The sequence below is a fragment of the Ambystoma mexicanum genome, chromosome 1q (genome assembly GCF_040938575.1).
Source record: "Ambystoma mexicanum isolate Mex_15411 chromosome 1q, UKY_AmexF1_1, whole genome shotgun sequence".
Lineage (NCBI taxonomy): Eukaryota > Metazoa > Chordata > Amphibia > Caudata > Ambystomatidae > Ambystoma > Ambystoma mexicanum.
This window is the reverse complement of record NC_090922.1, coordinates 753960009-753979547: the sequence shown is the minus strand read 5'-3', so window position 1 is coordinate 753979547 and position 19539 is coordinate 753960009. Positions and strand designations below refer to the sequence as shown.

The 19539-nt window shown below is 46.3% G+C and overlaps 1 protein-coding gene across 3 annotated transcripts in view; it reads right to left on the bottom strand.

Annotated features, from left to right (window-relative positions):
- Positions 1-19539, bottom strand: part of RGS18 (regulator of G protein signaling 18) — a 726926-nt gene that overhangs the window by 310405 nt on the left and 396982 nt on the right. The gene's annotated exons all lie outside the window — the stretch shown is intronic.

The window sequence follows — 19539 nt, the reverse complement described above, 5'->3', positions numbered from 1 at the left end:
GATGATTATGATGGCTTCGTGCAGGCGCTAAAGGCCATTTTTGATCGCCCAGAGCAGGTTTACAGTGCTCAAGAACGTTTACTAGAATTTCAACAAGAATCCCAGGATACGCTTACCTATGTGACCCGCTTTAAACAACTCGCCAAGGAAGCAGACTGGTCTCCAGAGGCCAGCTTCACCCTCTTTTGAAGAGGATTGAATGAAGAGATAAAGGACGAGCTAGCCAGGGTAGCTTGCCCAAGTTCCTTCCAGGCACTCATGGATCTTTCCTTGCAAATCGACTTTCGTATCCAGGAAAGAAAGGCAGAGAAGAAGAAATTTAAGTCACCCTTCCAAAAGGCCACTACTGACCATCCTTCTAGACCTGAGCCTTCTGCTTCTCCGACCACGGACCCAGAACCCATGCAACTTAGGGCATTCCGTGGACTCATAACCCCGCAAGAGAGGATGCGATGGATTCACACTGGTCTGTGCATGTATTGTGCCTTTGATAAACATCTTGTGAGAGTGTGTCCTATTGCTCCTCCACGGCGTTCGGGAAACGCCAGCTCCCGACCCTAGATGGAGCGCAGTTTCGGGAGAGAGATGTTTGCTCCACATCTATTCCATCCTTGAACACTCCTGGACAAAACAACCTTGTGATTCTGCAGGCCTTTCTATCGCCTTCCAAGAAAGAATCTTACCCCATTTTGGCATTTGTGGATTGCGAGGCCATGGGGATATTCATAGATCATGATTGGGTCACTACTCATAATATTCCATATGAAACTCGAGAGATCATGCAACCTGTAGAGGCTATTGATGGCATAACCCTCTCTTCAGGACCCATAACCCTTCAAACTAAATAGATCCTGCTCTCTATACACCACCATCAAGAGAGAACCAAATTCGACATCATAAGATCTGCCCATTACCCAATGGTTCTAGGCATGCCCTGGTTACAAAAGCATAACCCCTACATCAACTGGGCAGCAGGATCCTTGTTTCTTGGTTCAGAACATTGTATGTCCCACTGTGTATCCGTAGACTCCTTGTCAAGATCCTCTGAAGACTTGCAAGCAAACCAGCAAGGTCCACTCACTGTCTCTAATATCATCCAGATTCCAAGGGCCTATCAGGCTTATACAGATATATTTTCGACCGCCATAGTTCAAGCCCTTCCCCCTCACAGACCTGAGGACTGTGCCATCGATACTGAACCCTCAGCGGTGATTCCTTTTGGGAGGATGTTCATTCTATCAGAACCTGAGAAAATAGCCCTCTGAGAATACCTGGATACTAACTTGGAAAATGGTACCATACGGCCATCCAAGTCCCCGGCAGGAGCCTCATTGTTTTTTGTTCCCAAGAAAGATACCAAGGAGCTTAGGCCCTGTCTAGATTACCGTGGCCTTAATCAATGCACACTCAAGGACCGCTACCCGCTGCCCCTCATCTCGGATATCTTGGAAGCAGTAAGAGGAGCTGCAGTATTCACAAAATTAGATCTCAGAGGTGCCTACCATCTTATCCGTATAAAGGAAAGTGACGAATGGAAAACAGCCTTTAGAACACCCTTTGGTCATTTTGAATACTTGGTTATGCCCTTCGTACTTGCCAATGCCCCAGCGGTCTTCCAAAGTTTTATGGACCGGGTGTTCTCCGATATGCTGTTCCTCTTCGTCATTGTATATCTGGACGACATACTGATATACTCTAAGGACCATCTGAAGCATGAAGAGCATGTAAAGGCAGTCTTACAACATCTACGTGAACATAAACTCCTGGCTAAACCCGAGAAATGCCTTTTCCATGTATCTACTGTTCACTATCTTGGATTCGTCCTTAGCCCAAAAGGAATTGGAATTGACCCCTCGAAAGTAGATTCCATTCTATCCTGGCCTGCTCCAACTACAGTAAAACAAATTCAATCCTTCCTGGGGCTTGCAAACTTCTACCGGAAATGTATACCCTCCTTTTCGGAGATTGTACATCCGATCATTACATTGTTGAAAAAGGATACTCCCTTTCAGTGGACAACAGCCCAAGATAAGGCGTTTCAACAGTTAAAGTCGGAGTTCACACAAGCACCCATTTTAGCCCAACCTGACATTCATCGACCCTTTCTTGTGGAAACTGATGCCTCCAACTACACCATTGGAGCAGTCCTGAAACAGGAGTTGGATGACAAGTTAGAGCACCCCATCACCTATCTTTCTCGCACCTTGACTCCTAGCGAAACCCATTATTCCGTTCCGCACGGACCATCGGAATCTTCAAGTCCTGCAATCCCTAGAATGTAGAAACATTCATCAAGCCCGTTGGGCCTTCTTTTTTGTTCAATTTCAATTTCAAATCCATCATGTTCCTGGAACACACAACATAATAGCCAACGCCTTATCCCAATGTCCTGACTACGAAATCCTTGAAGATCGATCCTTCCCAAAGATGTTTCCCCACACAATATTTGTTGCCCAAGCAATCAACCTCCTGGAGGATATTCGTATTCAAACTCAGTCCTCTGAGACCTGGAGGGAGTTTAATGGTAATAATCGATGGAATCTCAAAACGAAGGACGGATATTTGTTCAAGGACAATCGCTTGGTCATTCCCACTCCGAGACTGCGACAAAAGATCACAAGCCTATGTCATGATACTCTTCATTCAGGACACCGTGGCATCACCAACAACCTCTGTCTAATACAAAGACTGTTTTGGTGGCCGAAGATGAAGGATGATGTCCAGATTTATATCCAAACATGTGCAATCTGCAATCAAAACAAACATGATAACAAGAAACCGGCAGGTCTCCTACTCCAACCAGCGATACCAACAAGACCTTGAGAATTCATCCCCACAGATTTTATCGTGGAACTGCCACCTTCCAGGGGCTACACAACTATCATGGTGACCATTGATTGTTCACTCACATGGCTCATTTTACACCCTTATGTAAACTGCCATCTTCTTCTGAACTTGCCGGAATCTTCCTGGAACACATATTCCGAATCCACAGACTACCCTCCAAGATCATTTCTGACAGAGGACCCCAGTACATATCCAAGTTCCGGAAACAATTATGTTGTATACTGGGAATGCAACGTGCCTTATCCTCAGGTTATCACCCACAGACCAATGGGGCTACTGAATGCGTAAATCAAACTCTAGAACAATATCTTCGCTGGTTCACCACCAAGGTCCAGGACGATTGGTCACTCTTAATACCTGTGGCTGAATTTGCCTACAACAATTCGGATCACTCGGCTATCAAAACCAGCCCTTTCTTCTGTAGTCAAGGATTCCAGCCTTCGGTTCTACCATCCATTCTCCCACATCCTACCCCAGTTCTTACGGTTAATTCCTGGATTGAAACCCTTATCAACATACACAAAGAAGCAAAGGAACACCTAGAAAAGGCCCGAAAAGACGTTAAACATCATGCTGACTCCAAAAGAAGACCAGTGCCTTACTACTCAATAGGTGATAAGGTCTGGCTGTCCTCGAAACTTCTTCCTCGACACCTACGACCAAATAAATTGGCTCCCAGGTATTGCGGCCCTTTTTCCATAAAGGAAGTCATTAACCCAGTGGCCTTTCGACGCCGACTACCAGAATCTTGGAAAAGGATCCACCCAGTCTTTCACACTTCTCTGTTGAAACCGTACGTCCAGTCCTCTCGAACCGCTCCAAGATCTACCCCGTGATTGTCATTGATCAGTTAGAATATGATGTTTCCAGAATATGTGACTCTAGGTACAGACGTGGTCAGCTACAGTATCTGGTCGAGTCGAAAGGGAACCCTCCCAGTGAACGCACCTGGGAACCCATCACAAACATGAATGCCCCCAGTTTGCTTCGAAGATACCACCTTATACATCCGTGCAAACCCGGAGGAGATGGGTTTCAGAGGAGGCATGCTCTCATGAACCGCCGTTTGCGTCCCTTCTGGACTTCGAGGTCCCTGACCCATAGGGACTGAATTCAGTAGTCCTCCCAACATGGCCGCTGAACGCAGAACGCTATTTGCCAGCCTCTGCATTACACGCTCTACGTTCTACAAAGCAGACACGCCCCCGTGGCTCTGCGCGTCTCAACGCTACCGCTTGCAGTAGTCGGACATGTGTTGCCAGAGCTCGTTCAGCGCTTACCTTTGATTCCTGGTTCCTGGTTCCATGAATTCCTGTTCTTCCTTCCTTCCCCTTTTCCTTACCTTTGCATATCCTGGATTTATATCGCACTCGGGTCTCCGAGTGCGAACCTCGTTAATTCCTGGTCTCCGAAATCTGAACGTATCCTGGAGTTGGGTTACAAACCATACACTGGAATCTGAGGACCCACGCACGGGGTTATATAAATCCCAAACAGTGCGAAAGAAGACAGCTCCGAAGAGCTGCGAACAGCTCCGAAGATCACGAGTAAACAATAAAGACAGGTGAGAAGGGGAGAGACTTGTGACACCCTCTGCCAATTCCTCCCCTCTTGAGTCCTTTGCTCCTCTACCTCACACTCCCTCCGGGTCAGTCGTTAATTGAATAGATAAGCTGGGGGCAGATCTGTGTGGCTGGGTTCTCCCTTTGGAACAGCCAACTGGCCATGTTGAAACTTGAGGAGAAACATCTCTGCTTCCGGAAGCACCTCAAGACCTTCCTATTTGCTCATGCATTAGCCCCTCTTCTCCCCAGCTGAACAGTTTCCTCTGTTGGCACTGTGCTCCTGCACACACTCTGTCCTTTGGGCTCTGGTACCTGCTCACCCAGCCTCCCTGCTGCACTGCCTCCAGGCCTCCCATTGCAATGGGTCCTGTGCGTGTACCCATACAGTCCCCCACTCTTCTTCTGCACTCATCAGATTTGCCCTATCCAAATGATCTTGAACTTGCCACTTGCTGGCTGCACTACCACCTTTTGAATGCCTATCTATCATTGGACTTAATTTTCCTTCTTTGGTCTCCTCTGTTTGGCACGTTCCCCCCCTTCCAGGTTCTTCAACCCTTTATCCCTTCTCCATGCACTTGTGTGTTCTCAATGTCACTGTGCCCAGTATGATAGTTGTTTTGAATTCCTTTTCTCCCGTGTTCCCCTCCCTTTGCTTGTGTGCGCTCAGAGCCACTTGTGTACAGGTGCAATCTTGATGAGATGTCATATCATGTCATATACATACTTTGTCCTTGGTGTAGTGTGTCTCACTCTGACTGTGCTGATGGCAGTGGCTCCCCATGCACATGTGTGCACAATCATGTTCCATGTGCATTCCATGTATTCCTCTAGGTGTCCTTGACCACCTGCTTATTGTAGTATGTGTCCAGGATGATCCAAGTGTCATCTCATTTGGACAGCCATGTCATGCTCACTGTAGGTCTGTTTGACTTCAGGCTGTCCACATCTGTATCATGCACATGGCTCTCCCTGCCTCGTTTGAACTGGTGTTGTGTCTTCTACATGCATGGGTGTACAATTGATTGTTCCTCATCTGTCCTCCATCATGTCCACTTCTCATCGGCTGTAGTGACATTTGAATTACAAAATGCAATAGACGTATGCCAACACTGTCTGGCAATGCACAGTTCTGTGGGGAACCTTTCATTGCCATGCAGTGCCTCCCTGCTATTGCCCAGAGGGTGGGTGTTTCACGGTATCCATGCTACATGCCATTTTCACATGATGGCTGCAATTGCCCTTACACTGCCGTCATGTTTGGAGATTGTCATCACTATGTACATGTTGATGTTGGAAGTTGAGGGGCTACACATGCACTGCACCGCACACACCCACTCCTGTGCCAAGTTCAGCCCTTCAACATGCAAACACAACGCTGCTGTGTGATGGTGACCTGACCTTTCACTGTATAGAAAGGCACTAGCATAGGTGCCTCCTGTGACACATGTACTCTGCATAGTTGATGGCCGTTGAGCGCTGCACATGAACATGCATGTTACATGTGTCATGGTGTGTTTGGTTTGATTTCTAGCTGTGGCTAATTGTGTGTTCCCACATGCTTATGCTAGGTGCCATCTCTTTGTTGCCATCTCTCATTTCTGCATTGGATATGTGCCTGCTAGAGGTTGTGTGTGATAAAGGTGATGTGCAACATGCAATACAGGTGTTGCCTTCACATTTTGCACACATACGTTTCTGCTTTTGGGATACCCTTGCATTGCAATGCCACTGTATGCATGTTGGGGTTTCAGTTGCCTGTGACATGCCTGTTTCATTAGTTGGCTGTCAATGTTGTGAACTGTATGTGTGTGGTATGTGCTACTGACATGCGTGTCCTTGTTTCTTTTCTTTATGTTGCAGGTGATGACGCACTGGTGGCAGAGGAGGAAGATGTCATCCCAGACACGGTGGTCAGTTCACATGACCAACCAGGCACCAGTGGTGGTCGTGGGGTGGCAGCCCACGAGAACCCATAGGTGCTCCAGGCCAGCGCATCCAGAGCTGTCTCTGAGTCAGGCTCTGATGTATCCTCTGACCACTATGTTGAGCCGGATCTGCATCATGACATGTTGTCGCCGGTAAGTGATCCTGTGTTGGATGAACTTCTGTCCGCGACACCTGCAATATGGGGCCAGACAGGGTTGAAATGTCTGCCTGTGGTGGTTACGGGTGCACGGTCACACTCAACACCGATGGAGGGATGCAGTCCTGTAGCCGCGGGCAGCTCCAACCCAGCAAGGACCATGGCTCCTTGGGCCCAGCACGTGTGGTGTCTGGCAACGCGGTGGGCGTGTGCCACCGGGGTCAACTGAGTGGGAGCGTTCCATGATTGCCATAGCACAGCAACAGGGGGGAGCAGTTGAGTTGATTGCTCAAGGTGTGGAAATTGTGGCAGTTGAGATGATTGCTCAAGGTATGGAAAGTGTGGCCCATTCCATCCATCCCTCTGTATGGCAAATGGTGCTCCAGCAGCGGGCTCCACAGTCCACGTGCCGCTCACTTAGGCTGGGCATGGCGCCAGGCTGAAATGGTTACTCTGCGTCAAGCACTTGATGCTTATCCAGAAGCACACCGTGAGGCCCTGAGGGTGGAACACCAATCCCTCCGACCTACTCTGGCTGTGCTCTGGATGGACTAGAGTAGGCGGACAAAAGACAGGATGGTGCTGCTTGAAAGAACCATCTCAGCTAAACAAGCTGGGAGTCGCTCCATTTGTTATGTGAGGCCATGCAGGCAGAACTCTGTCTTACATGTCAGTCCTTTCAGGAGGAAGCACGTGTGACATGTGAGGTAATGCATGCTGACCTAAGTCTCATTGCCATGCATGACCTGGCTTACCAGACCCGCATGCTTGCTGCCACTACCAAAAGCCCACACTGGAGGCCCTGCCTAGCCCTGTCCACCAGCCTTCTGGGTCCCTTGGATGTCCCCCTGTCTCCCCTGCCCCTGCAGGTCTCCCTCTATCTCCCCCCCCCTCACCATCACATCCCCTTCCCTCTGCACCATCTTCTTTCCCTCTGTCGCCTGTGTGTGCTTTCTTTCCCCATCTCCCCGTTCATGCATTTTGACCTTGGCCCCCTCCTCCCTTCTCTCTTCCCTCTCCCTCTCCACCACCCTTTCCCCTCCTCCTTGTCCTCTGTCTGTCATTTTCAACCACTACCCCAAATGCCATCAGGCATGGTGATACGTAGTCGCTTGTTCTTTACAGACATTTCCCCTTCTGCCTCTGTCCATCCGCCCCCCACCTTCACATTTTTTAGTATTGTTTTGGCTTTTACTTTTATCATTGGTCCATCCACCACTGATGACAGGTCGTTTCTTCCCCCATTCCCTTCTGTCTTTCTTCTCCCCCTCCCCAGCACTATCTTGATTCTTTGTCAACCTTCCACTGTTTGTCACTTGTTTTGTTACTCTCCTCACCTCTTCCCTCCTCTTCCCTCACTCCCCTCCTTATGTGACTCCTGCACTGCAACTATTTTTGTCAGGCATAGCAATGTTGATGCTAGTTTTGTTTTCCCACATTCCCTCCATGGACTCTCCCTTATTGTTCCAGGAACTTGTAATATGTACTTTGATTTGGTTGTTCATATTTACATTGTGGACTGTTTGAGGGACTTGTAAGAATGTACTGTTCTTCTCCCTTGTTCCCTCCGTCATTGAGGCGTTTTGCTGAACTTTGTGTGTAGGTCGTATAAGGATTTTCAATGAATCAGTGATGGGTCGCTGTCTGCCATTGTCGATGTGGGGTACTCTGTACATGATATGTTCTGCTGGTCAATGGATGATCCTATGTTGTGCTTTATTTTGAGGTGTCAGGGGATGGGTGTGGTTTAACACACAGGGGGGCCCTTGAGTGCAATGTTCACATTTGCTGTGTACAGGACACTGAGGCTCACTTCATTTCACATGCATGTATTCGATGCATGTCCCTACTGACGCAAACACTTAGGCAACACCCCCCACCCAACTATGTTGACACCATGAACACACGTGCACCCAGATTACCTTCTCAGGCATTCTGTGTCCCGACAATCCATGTTCACTTTCGAGTCATTGATCGTGTAAATGCATGACAGGGTACTATTTGGTTGATTGCACTTTTTTAAAATGATGCTGAAGGGGTTTCCCCAACGCAATGCACGCTCACTGTGCTGTCCAGTGAGTGGTGTGTTGCAGGGGACACACACACAGCTAACAGTGTTTGATTTGGCAATTTTCAATTTTCCAATGTGCATGCCAACAGGCATTCTGACTTTTGTTGCTTGCACCACTGGTGGCATGCATTTGTGCCACCGTTTTCATGGTGTGAGGTTTTGGTCAGTGATTCCATGTCAGGTGTGATTGTCTGGTGCCCATTTACATTTCTCACAGGGCACTTAATGACTATTGTGGCATGTATTGTGCATATGGTTGGATGATTTGCAATTGCATACCATAGTATGGTGTGGCAGACGAGGGTCATGGGGGTTGGGAGGGTTTGGGTGGCATACCAGTACTTTCATGCCCTGTTTTGCAGGGGTGGGTATGCACCTTCCATGTGTTCCCTTTGGTCATATGGGATTAGTTGTGTTTAAGTAGCTCGGGATGCACACAATGTGGCACTTTCCTGGACACATTCTCAGGGTGGTAAGGTTGTGACAGTTAACTGTCCCTTTCTGCTCATCGATTGTGACCTGGTATGTGCCAGACCTGTGTGCACTCCACAGGGGTTGGAATTTAGGTGAAAAATGTGGCTTCAAGCTGGGTACGGGTGCCTCGCCACATGCCCTTTCCACTCCCATGTGCAATGGCCGTGCGTGTGGTTGGGGTTGTGGGGGCACCACCATGTCCACCGGTATGCTATGCCGTGTTGCAACGTTGTGCAGGACACATGCTGCCACAATGATCCTGCACACCACTGGAGGTGCATATAGTAGCTGTCCACCAGAGCGGTCAAGGGCACGGAAGCGTGACTTGAGCACTCTGAATCTGCACTGCACTATGGCCCTTGTTGCAATATGGGCTGCGTTGTATCTTACCTGGGTTGGTGTGGTGGGGTTCCGTATTGGCGTCATCATGAAGGTGCTCAGAGGGTAGGCACTGTCCCCTGATAAGGTGATAATGGTTGTCATTAGTTGGGCTTGTGTATTTGTCTGTGTGTGACATGCATGCATGTGCACAGGCATTTGTACTCACCTAGGAGCCATGTGTCGCCACGCTTCCCAGCTTCCAGGGCCCGGGTTAGGGCGGACATTCTGAATATGAAACTATCATGGGTGGACCCTGGATAGTTTGCATAGACAGAGATGATGATTCCCTTGGCATTGCATACCACCTGCAAGTTGATGGAATGCCAGTGCTTGCGGTTTCAATAGATGTGCTCAATGGCCCTAGGTGGACGTAGGGCCACATGGGTGCAATCTATGCCACCAAGCACTTTGGGGAAGTGTGCCACCCTGTAAAAGTCCAGGACCACAGCCTGCCTTTCTGCAGGTGTTCTGGGCATGTATATATACCTGCAAACTGAGGGGCGCGCAGTGATGATTGCCAACACCTGGTGTAGTCAACGTGACTGCGTAGGCAGTGAGACGCCCCTCACTATTAGAGTTGTCCGCTGAAATGACCCAGTGGCCAAAGAATGCAGTACATTGAGCACCTTCTCCAAGGGGCTCAATGCCTGGGAGCACAGGGTGGGTGATGTGAGTTCATTCTCCCACTCCCTGACCAGGTCTAGGATGTTATGAGGTGGAAACCTATACCTGCCATAGACCTGGTCATCAAGCATCCCAAAAAGGCTGGTCCTGGGCAAAAAAATGTGGGGCCTGGCAATTCTCCTCCTCCTGCTGTGTCCCACGCTCACTGTTGCGAGGAATGGGACATTCATTCATCGTAGCAGTATATGCTTGTTTGTTGTTTGCGCTGACTTTTATGCTGTGCGGGGCGCTTCCGCCTGCTTTCGTGTGGCAGACGTAATTGTTCGTGTGCGTGTGTTTTGAAGTGCGTGGGTTTTCCCTATTTGATTCCATGAATACGTGTTGCTCAATAGCGTGTGGGCGTTGCGTGTGTTTCCCAGCGGTACTTCCCACATTACACCTACATTTTCACATGTTGTTCCCCATTCCCTGTGTTCCTCCCCCTTTTTAGGTGTATGCGCAAGCAGTTGTGCGCTTTCCCCATTCCTGTCGCCCACGCATTTGGAAAGTCGCAGTGGCCTGTAAGGTAAGCGCAGATTTGGCGCACATCCCGGGATAAACATGTGCAGGGTCTTCCATGAATCGCATGCGTGCGATTCGCAAGCGTGCACCGGCTTTATCACGATTATGCCAGCTTGCGCCTCAAATTTTGGGCACATTTATTCCATTAATTACCTCCATAATTATTATTCTTTGTGGAGGGAACAGTTTAGGCAAGGATAATCCCATTGTCGGGGGATTATGACAAGGATTTGGCCTTCGTTAATAAAGTGTACCTCATCATCCAGGCATGGATGGCCTCACACAGTCTATGCCTGAATGATGACAAGACGGAACTCCTTATTCTTGGATCAACTCACTACCTCAACAAGCTGGGCCACAAATACTCATCTTTCATAATTGACGATAACAAGATCAAGGTAGCTAAGGAGGTTAAAACCCTCGGCTTCTATCTAGATTCCTCCCTCACCTTCAACAAACAAGTGAATGCAATGGCCTCCGCCACCACGTACACTTGCAAACTCATTAGGGCAGCCAAACCCTTTCTCTCCCCCACCAACTGTACTACCTTGGCCAGGGCACTGATCCTGTCCAAGTTGGACTATTGCAACACTCTATATGTAGGATGTAACAAATATATCTCAAACAAAATCCAAATCCTCCAAAATAATGCCCTTAGAGCGGCCCTCAGTATCCCAAAGAAAGCCCACATCTCTGACTCCAGAAGATCCGTCAACTGGCTATCCACCAAGGACAAGATATTCCTTAAATCGGTGTCTCTGATTCACAAATGCCTCCACCAAGCAGCCCCTCAATACCTCATCTCCAGATTTACTAGACCCACCTTCTCTCGCCCCGTGAGAACGGCCAATACCAACCTTCTTCTGGTGCCCAGGTTCAAACGAACTATGTCTGGAGGTAACAGCTTTACAGTTAAAGCAGCGCAATTCTGGAACTCCCTTCCCCCTACCTGCAGGGAGGACCTACCCTACCACCAGTTCAGAGCCAGAACTATCCACTGGCTTAAAACACTCGACTCATAACGACCTTGCAAGGACAAATGTGGCTGCGCTCTTCTTCATTTGGTCCACAAATGTAGAAAGTGAGGAGCAATGTCAATAAAGCTGTTTTGCCTTTTTAAGAGATGTCGGCATGTCCTCTTTTCACAATGAAAATATTATGTTTCGTAGCACATACATTTTTCGCAGAGATGGAGTACATCTAGCTTATGCTGGCAATCAGATTTTTCTGCGAAATATACAAAATGCATTGCAACCTTTTTTGTAATTACATGAATACATTTTGCAGTAGGTGTTAATCATTTGAAGTTTTTGAAACACAAAAAAACACCACCAAAACGCTCTTTTCAGAGCCACCACTTCTTCCATAGAAAAGTGCAATAGTTCTTATAGGGCAGCAGACCCAAAAAATAAATGTCAACGGACTGTCTGTGGATGCCTAAAAAATGCACAGGGCCCTGCACTATTTATTTGTCACTTCTATTTTTAAAGTGTGAAAGGCGGCTCTGAAAAGAGCCTTTTTTTGGGGGATTTTTGTTGTTTTATATTTTTGTTGGGTTTTTTAAACACGAAACACAAGGAAAGGAGGGGAAAGAAGGGTAAGGAAGGGACACCAACCACAGGGATAAGAAAGGGCAGGTGGAGAGAGGAAGATGTAGGGTGGGCCATATTTAGGTAGGTAGCAGACCTTCTTATGCTCTTGACCACAGTCTTTATTTATTTATTTATTTATTTTGCATTTGTAAAGCGCACTGCAGCCCACGGGCATAGAGGCGCTGTCAAGGATACTTAAGAAGGCTTGCTTGAGGGTTACAATAAGTGGCCAAGAAGTATATAATGTATGCTTTGGTTGGTAGAGTTACAGAGAAACATTATTATACATTGTTAGGTGTGAAAACATTCAGTGATGGAGCATATGTCAGGAATCGTACAGGAGGAGGCCCTCTAGACAAAGAGCCTAGTTTTTAAGACCTTGCGGAAGGCAGCATCGGATTCGATTGATCTGATCTCGTTCGGGAGGTTGTTCCAGAGAGAGGCTGCCATTGTTGGGAAGCTCGAGACCCCAGCACGCACTCTACGCGTGTGAGGAGTCAGGATGCGGTTGGCATAGGTGGCCCTGGAGGGTCTAGTCGCTGTTTGTTTGGAGATCCTTTGTTCGAGATACAGGGGTGCGAGTCTGTGAAGACATTTATGTGTTAAGGCAAGTGTTTTGAAGACCACCCTTTCTTTAATGGGTAGCCAGTGTGCCTCTCTCCTAACCAATGAGATGTGTTCCCTGCGTGAGATGCCTGTTGCGGCCCTTAAGGCATTGTTCTGGGTAATCTGGAGTTTAGCAAGGTTTCTGTGAGAGGTACCGATGAAGAGGATATTGCAATAGTCAAGTCTGGAGCTAATGATAGCTCTGGCTATGGTGATGCAGTTCTGTTGGCTGAGGAATGGCCTGATTGCATTGATCAATTTGGAGTGGTACGCTGCTGAGGAGGCTATAGCATTGACCTGCCTATCCATGGTCATATTAGGTTCTAGGTATACGTCCAAGGTCTTAATGGTTGGTGATACTGCGATGGAGGTGTTGTCTATATTGAAGGCCTGATACTCCTTTTCGAGTTTGCTCAGTGTGAGGGGGGACCCGATCAGCAGGAGTTCAGTTTTTCACTGTTTAGACAGAGCCAATTATCTGCCATCCAGGGTTGAATGGTGGAGTAGATGAGGTTGAGGGTATCCGTATCAGTGCGATAGTCCCCTGATAGGGATATGAGCACCTTGGTGTCATCTGCATAGTTGGTATATGAGATGCCCAGTGAGTCCAGAATACGGAACAGCGGTCTGGTGTAGAGGTTGTATAGAGTAGGGGCAATGCAGGAGCCCTGGGGGACTCCACATTTGATCAGACTCGGTGTGGCATTAGAGGACTCTGAGAAAACCTTCATTACTCTCTCTTGCAGCAACAAGTCTTGAAAGCACTCCAAAGGTTCTCCCCCCTGCAGAGTACTGCAACGCAGTACATACACAATATTGTGACCCTCGAAAGGTAAGGGTCAATAGCATCATGAATGGCCTGTGAGGCAGCTGGAGGGATGCGCTGTCCCACAGGAGTGTCTCTTGTGGTGACAGGAGCGGACACAGAGGATGCTGTAGAGGAACTCAACCTACTACGTTTATCGCAAGGTACAACCTTGGGAATAGCCCCACCGTGGAACGACCTTCGGTGTCGCTTTATTGATGTCATACCAAAGCTATACCAACCAGGCCTTCCACAACTCAGCACCATGTGGCACTGATTGCAGATGACCTTATTCGCACAAGCTTTTGGCACTCCATCAAGAGTGGTAAATAAGACTCATGGCGAGTGCTGGTAGTAGGGACTTCCACTACTTCATCCTCTTCATCCTATTCATCCATCTTCTCTGCATCCTCACACCTGTTCCCCTCTGCAGACCCTTGGGGAGGTGGTGGTGTTGGAGGGGGTGAGGGTGGTGATGAAGCTGAAGCAGCCATGGTCGCCATTTGACGGACAGCAGGCAAATGTCAGCAGCAATGCAGTGAATGCAAGTCAGAAGCAATGCTCTGTCAGGTAGCCAGAATTACAATGAGGAGCAATTCTAGGGTGTGGCATTTTATAGGGTTGCTGGGCTGTCGGCGGACACTTCGAACACCAAAAAAAGGCTCAAAAAGTTCCAAAAAGTATGTAGATTGCCAGGGACATTGTCTGGGACATGTGCAATGGTGAACTTTTACTGTAAAATACTTTGGATTGTCCAAAAAAGTACTTTTAAAATGTTCGGGGACCCGGACAGTGTCTGCAAATAAGGACACACGCTCAGCGTGGGTGCGGTCACATGATGACGTTGCGGACACGTTTGCGAATGGGACGGCTGTCCGCAGGACACCAAATAAGCAGGGACGGTTGTGCACATGCACGCGGGTGTTCTACATACAGTGTTCGGGTCCTCGAACTAATTAAAAGTGTGACACACGTGCGACGGACAGTTACGGGCAGGCGCAATGTTCGTAGGACCTATGGGTGTGGTGCGCATGTGCATAGATGTTCTACGGACAGTGTGGACACTCCCATTTTAATTACGAACAGTACGAACAGGTATTGTGTCGTTAGGACACCTCTATTTTGGTTAATTAAGGACATTCCAGACATCAAGTGTGTTCTAAGAACAGTTCCATTTTGATTGCGGACAGTACGGACAGGTATAGTATTCTTAGGACTCCACCATTTTTGGTTAATTGCGGACATCCCAGACATGAAGTGTGTTCTAAGAACAGTTTCATCTTGATTGCGGACCGTACGGACAGGTATAGTGTTCTTAGGACACCTCCATTTTGGTTAATTGCGGACATCCCGGACATTGAGTGTGTTCTAAGAACAGGTCCATTTTGATTGCAGACAGTACGGACATCCAGTGTGTTCTAAGAACAGTTTCATCTTGATTGTGGACGGTACAGACAGGTATAGTGTTCTTAGGACACCTCAATTTTGGTTAAGAGCCGACATTCCGGACATCGAGTGTGTTCTAAGAACAGTTCCATTTTGATTGCGGACAGTATGGACAGGTATAGTGTTCTTAGGAAATCTCCATTTTGGTTAATTGTGGACATCCCGGACATCGAGTGTGTTCTAAGAACAGTTCCATTTTGATTGCGGACAGTATGGACAGGTAGAGTGTTCTTAGGACACCTCCATTTTGGTCAAGTACGGACATTCCGGACACCCGCGCTGTCCGTGGACACCTTGACTGCTTTTTAAAAAAAATAAGTCACAGAGGAATAAAGTAACAACACACATAATATTTTATTATTATATACAAATATAAAATGTATGAAAGAGAGGGTGAAGCAGAAACTGACACAAATACAGGGGAATTAGGGGTTTGGAGATGATGGATTGGAGGTTATGAAGGGATGGAAGTCTCATCATAACATATTTCTTGGTGATGAGGGTTTAGGGATAATTGACTGGGACATGGGGAGGAGGAACAGGTACATGTGGGACATTGATATTTAATGTTTTCTTTTATGTGGTCCCCCACAAAATGTTTTAAAAGATTGACATTTTTCATTAGCATATCCATGTTTTGTTCCATTCACTGCAGACCATTTTCTAATGTCTCTTTTGGTATATTATTTTCACTGTTTGTATGGTCTGTTAAAAAAAGAATGTGTTAAGTACACATAAAGTAATGGTTATTGGATTATATAGAGAAGTGTCTACCATTAGTATCACTGTCTTCACTCATTTCAACAAATGAGACATTTTCTTCAAGCCATTCCAATGTACTGGACATTTCTGCGTAAAAAAAATATATTACTTTTAGTGTTCCTAATAGAGAAAGTTTAGAAATATACAAGAAAAATTAAGTTTACTGACTACTTTCTGGTAAGTTTTGTTGTTACTGTTGTGTAGGTCTGTTGTTGCTTTTTGCTGTGCAGTTTCTGTGAGGTAATTATGTTGGAGGCATATCTTTTTTGTTTTGGTATATTCCATTCTAGTACATGGACGGTTGATGTCTTACATATATAGGTTCACCTTCTAATTTATTATTATACATAATGTGTTCATGTGCTGCTTTTTGAACTTGTTCAGTGTTTATATTGCATGATGCAACAATCTAAGATAACCCCTAAGTTTTTGTGTTTTTGATGTTGACTGCGTCTGTTTGCGGACATAAGCACAGTCCGCGGACATCAAAATCACTAGCTTGGGGTTCACTTTATTCTATGTTACATGTATATAAAGTAAGGGAATCCTAGTAAACACCTATCAAATTCACACTATGTATATCTATATTCAGTTAAAAAAAAACTTTGGTAAAGGGAGGTTATGGTTAAGTTGCGCTATTAAAAACCTATCAAATTCAGTGAAAAAAACTTTGTTACAGGGACGTTATGGTTCCCAGTAAAACTGAAAAACCCCTGAAATTCACCAGTTATGGTAAGCAATGCTACCATAACTTGCGCCACCGCTGTGCACTGCTAAGACTAACACCCAGGACATCAAAGATGACATCACAAATGTCATTGATGGCATCACTGATGACATCACATATCTGTCTCCCTCTTTTTTCCTTTACTGACATATCTAGGCCAGTAACAGTCAGGAACAAAAAATTCAGAAAGTACTATATTTGTAGACTTATACTTCAAATATGTTCTTACAGTAATTCACTTGGGGTTCACTTTCAGCATATGAAATATATGCATATGGAAAACACAGACTTGGAACACAGCAATGCTTTGTATGTATGAAGATGATCAGTAAGGTTATCAACTTTTTTATAGTTTTGCTGTTTTTTTATTACTGTACTTTCCCTGCAAATGCTCATATTTATATACATTGTATTCACACTACTTTCCTTAGGGTCCAGTCATATTATGTGATACGTATACATAGGGAAGTAGTAGCTTTGAAGCAGAGCAATCATTTCTGTGCATGAAGATAATCTGTTACGTTGTGAAGATTGTCTGGTAATACTGCTCTTTTTTTTAACTTCATTTTCCCTGTATATGCTGATATTTCAATGTGTTGTTGTCTGTTTCTGTTTTGTTTGCAATAATGCAATTATATAGAAACTGTTTTTTATTAGCTACTTGTTAAATATATTACAGAGAACACAAAACTCTAATAAGAAAGCATTTATCATTTCACTATTCAACATGGCAAGATTATTACTATTGCACCTCCATCATGTATGCTCCACACAATTCCTATGTTTCTACATGAGTATGTTAGTATACTAAAGAATTTATAGCATGCTATTTGTATCACTGCATTGCTTAATGCATTATGTACTTCATGATATTTATTCCATGACCGTTGACACTTTATCAAGATTATAATGAGAACCCCTTGTACAGACTTTTCATGAAAAGTAAATGCACATGTAATGTCATCAGTGATGTCATCAATGTTAGGGAGAATTCTCTGTTTAGGCTGAATTTCCTAACCTAATGAGTCCCCCAGCAGCTTTGCTGGATTTTTGGGGTTTATTTTTTCTCCTGCCAAGAGTGAGACTCTTTTACCCTCACTCTTGGACATGATTTGAGTGTGTTTCTTTGATTCTAGATGTGTTTAATGGGCTATGGGGTCTTTTACTCTATAGGGCTTCATGTGTTTTTGTGATGTATGTTACACAGCACCCTCAGTGCAGTCAGTAACACAGGGGTGTCATAGTGACTCCCCAGTATAGACTCCATACCCTGGGACTCACTACTGTCTCCCAGGGTCTGTAAAGTCACCATTGACTTTACTAGTCTTAAATTCTGAACAGAACCAGTAGAAACCATCATATTGTGGACGTACTGGCTGGGGCAATTCGATTGCCCTGGGGTCTGTTAGTTGAGGGGGCACGTCTCCGTCCCCCCTGATCGAGTTTTGGCTGGTGGCAGTGGATACTACTTTTTATATTCAACTGCAAATATGTCTCCATGGGATTTTCCCACTGTTCGAGGCTACTATCTTTATTTATTTAATTACGATAGCCTCGAACATACCGCCGGTTTATTTAATTAATATTAATTCTCCGGGTGGTGTTTTTTGCCAAAACTCGGTTCTAAAATGGCGTTTGTGTTCTCTTCTGTGACTCCAACCCAAGTCGAGCCCTTTGTTCCACTTTTTGGCGGGCTTCTCCACAGAAGCCCTCCAAAGTGGTGCCACTCTGTCTGGGGTACTTAGGAGGGGTGGAGGGGGATTTAGGCACCCTGGACTGAGTTGCCTTTGCAACTCAAGTCGCACTCCATCCTGATTGTCCCAAGTGGTGAGCCGGCCGGCTCACCACTTAGCATGTTTGAGTGACAGCTAGGCTGAGTGAATGGGGGTTTTCTGCATAAAAGCAGGGCTTTGGGGACTGGAACTTCAGAAGTCGCCACAGGACCTAAGAATCCGATGAGGGAGAAGCTGAGCCGACCTGCCACAACAACACCACCGGTGGAGCCCTGCTGGACCGTCTCACCACTTTTCTTAACGACAGAGATCTCCCGCCGGAGAGTCTTCTTCCTTTGACTGGTGGGGATAACCAGTTTCACCGTCTTTTCGCCTTCCCGACGTATCTCGTGGCTGCCTTGCCTGTGCCAAGCACCCCGGCAACCGGGATACCACGTTTTACCACGACCGCGAATTAAAGGGTAATACCTTTAACCGGAAAACTCAGCGGCTGGTTTCTTCCCTGGCAGTGCAACGACCTTCATCTTTCCTCCAAGTCGAGATCTTCTCTTCCCCTGGATGACAAAGAGACTTGCACCCGCTGCCAGGAACAACTGCCATCGCTGGAGGATCCTTCCCACTTAAGGTACCGTATCCCGCCCGGCTTGCCTTGCCACCGACTGTACGGGGTAGATTTAGCCCCCGGCTTTCGAACCTGGGTTAGCCTGGGACACCCTGGCTAAACTTTTCTGAGCCTCTCTAAACTCTTTTTGAACTCTCTGCAAGACTTTCTAAGCCTAGGGTAACTGTGTGATCTTGGGCACATTTGTGCTCTGCTCTCTCTAAGAGTGGGCCCAGCCTATGGACTTTGGCTCACAAGTGACTTTTGCTCTTCTGCCTTGCTAATAGTGTTCCTAAAGCTTAGAGTGGTGTACCTTCCCATATTCTGTCTTTTTCCCTCCCTTCTTCATGAACTTGTTGGAGTGCCATCTATAGTTCAGCACTCACCTTTGTATGAAAATAAGTGGTGTTAACTAAGACTTACCTGATATGGAACAAGGGTTGTATATATTATAATAGTAACTGTGTGTAGAGTGTTTTACGATAAGAGTGCTGGACTGTTTCAAACAGTGTGTTTTAAAATAAATAATTATATACTTTGATACCAAAGCTCTGGTCAGTGTTTGCTTGTATTGTTGTATCTGAGTGCCTATTGTGTATACTTTGCATACTGCCTAACTCTTCTTGAGGGAAGTCTGACTGCTCAGCCACAGCTACCA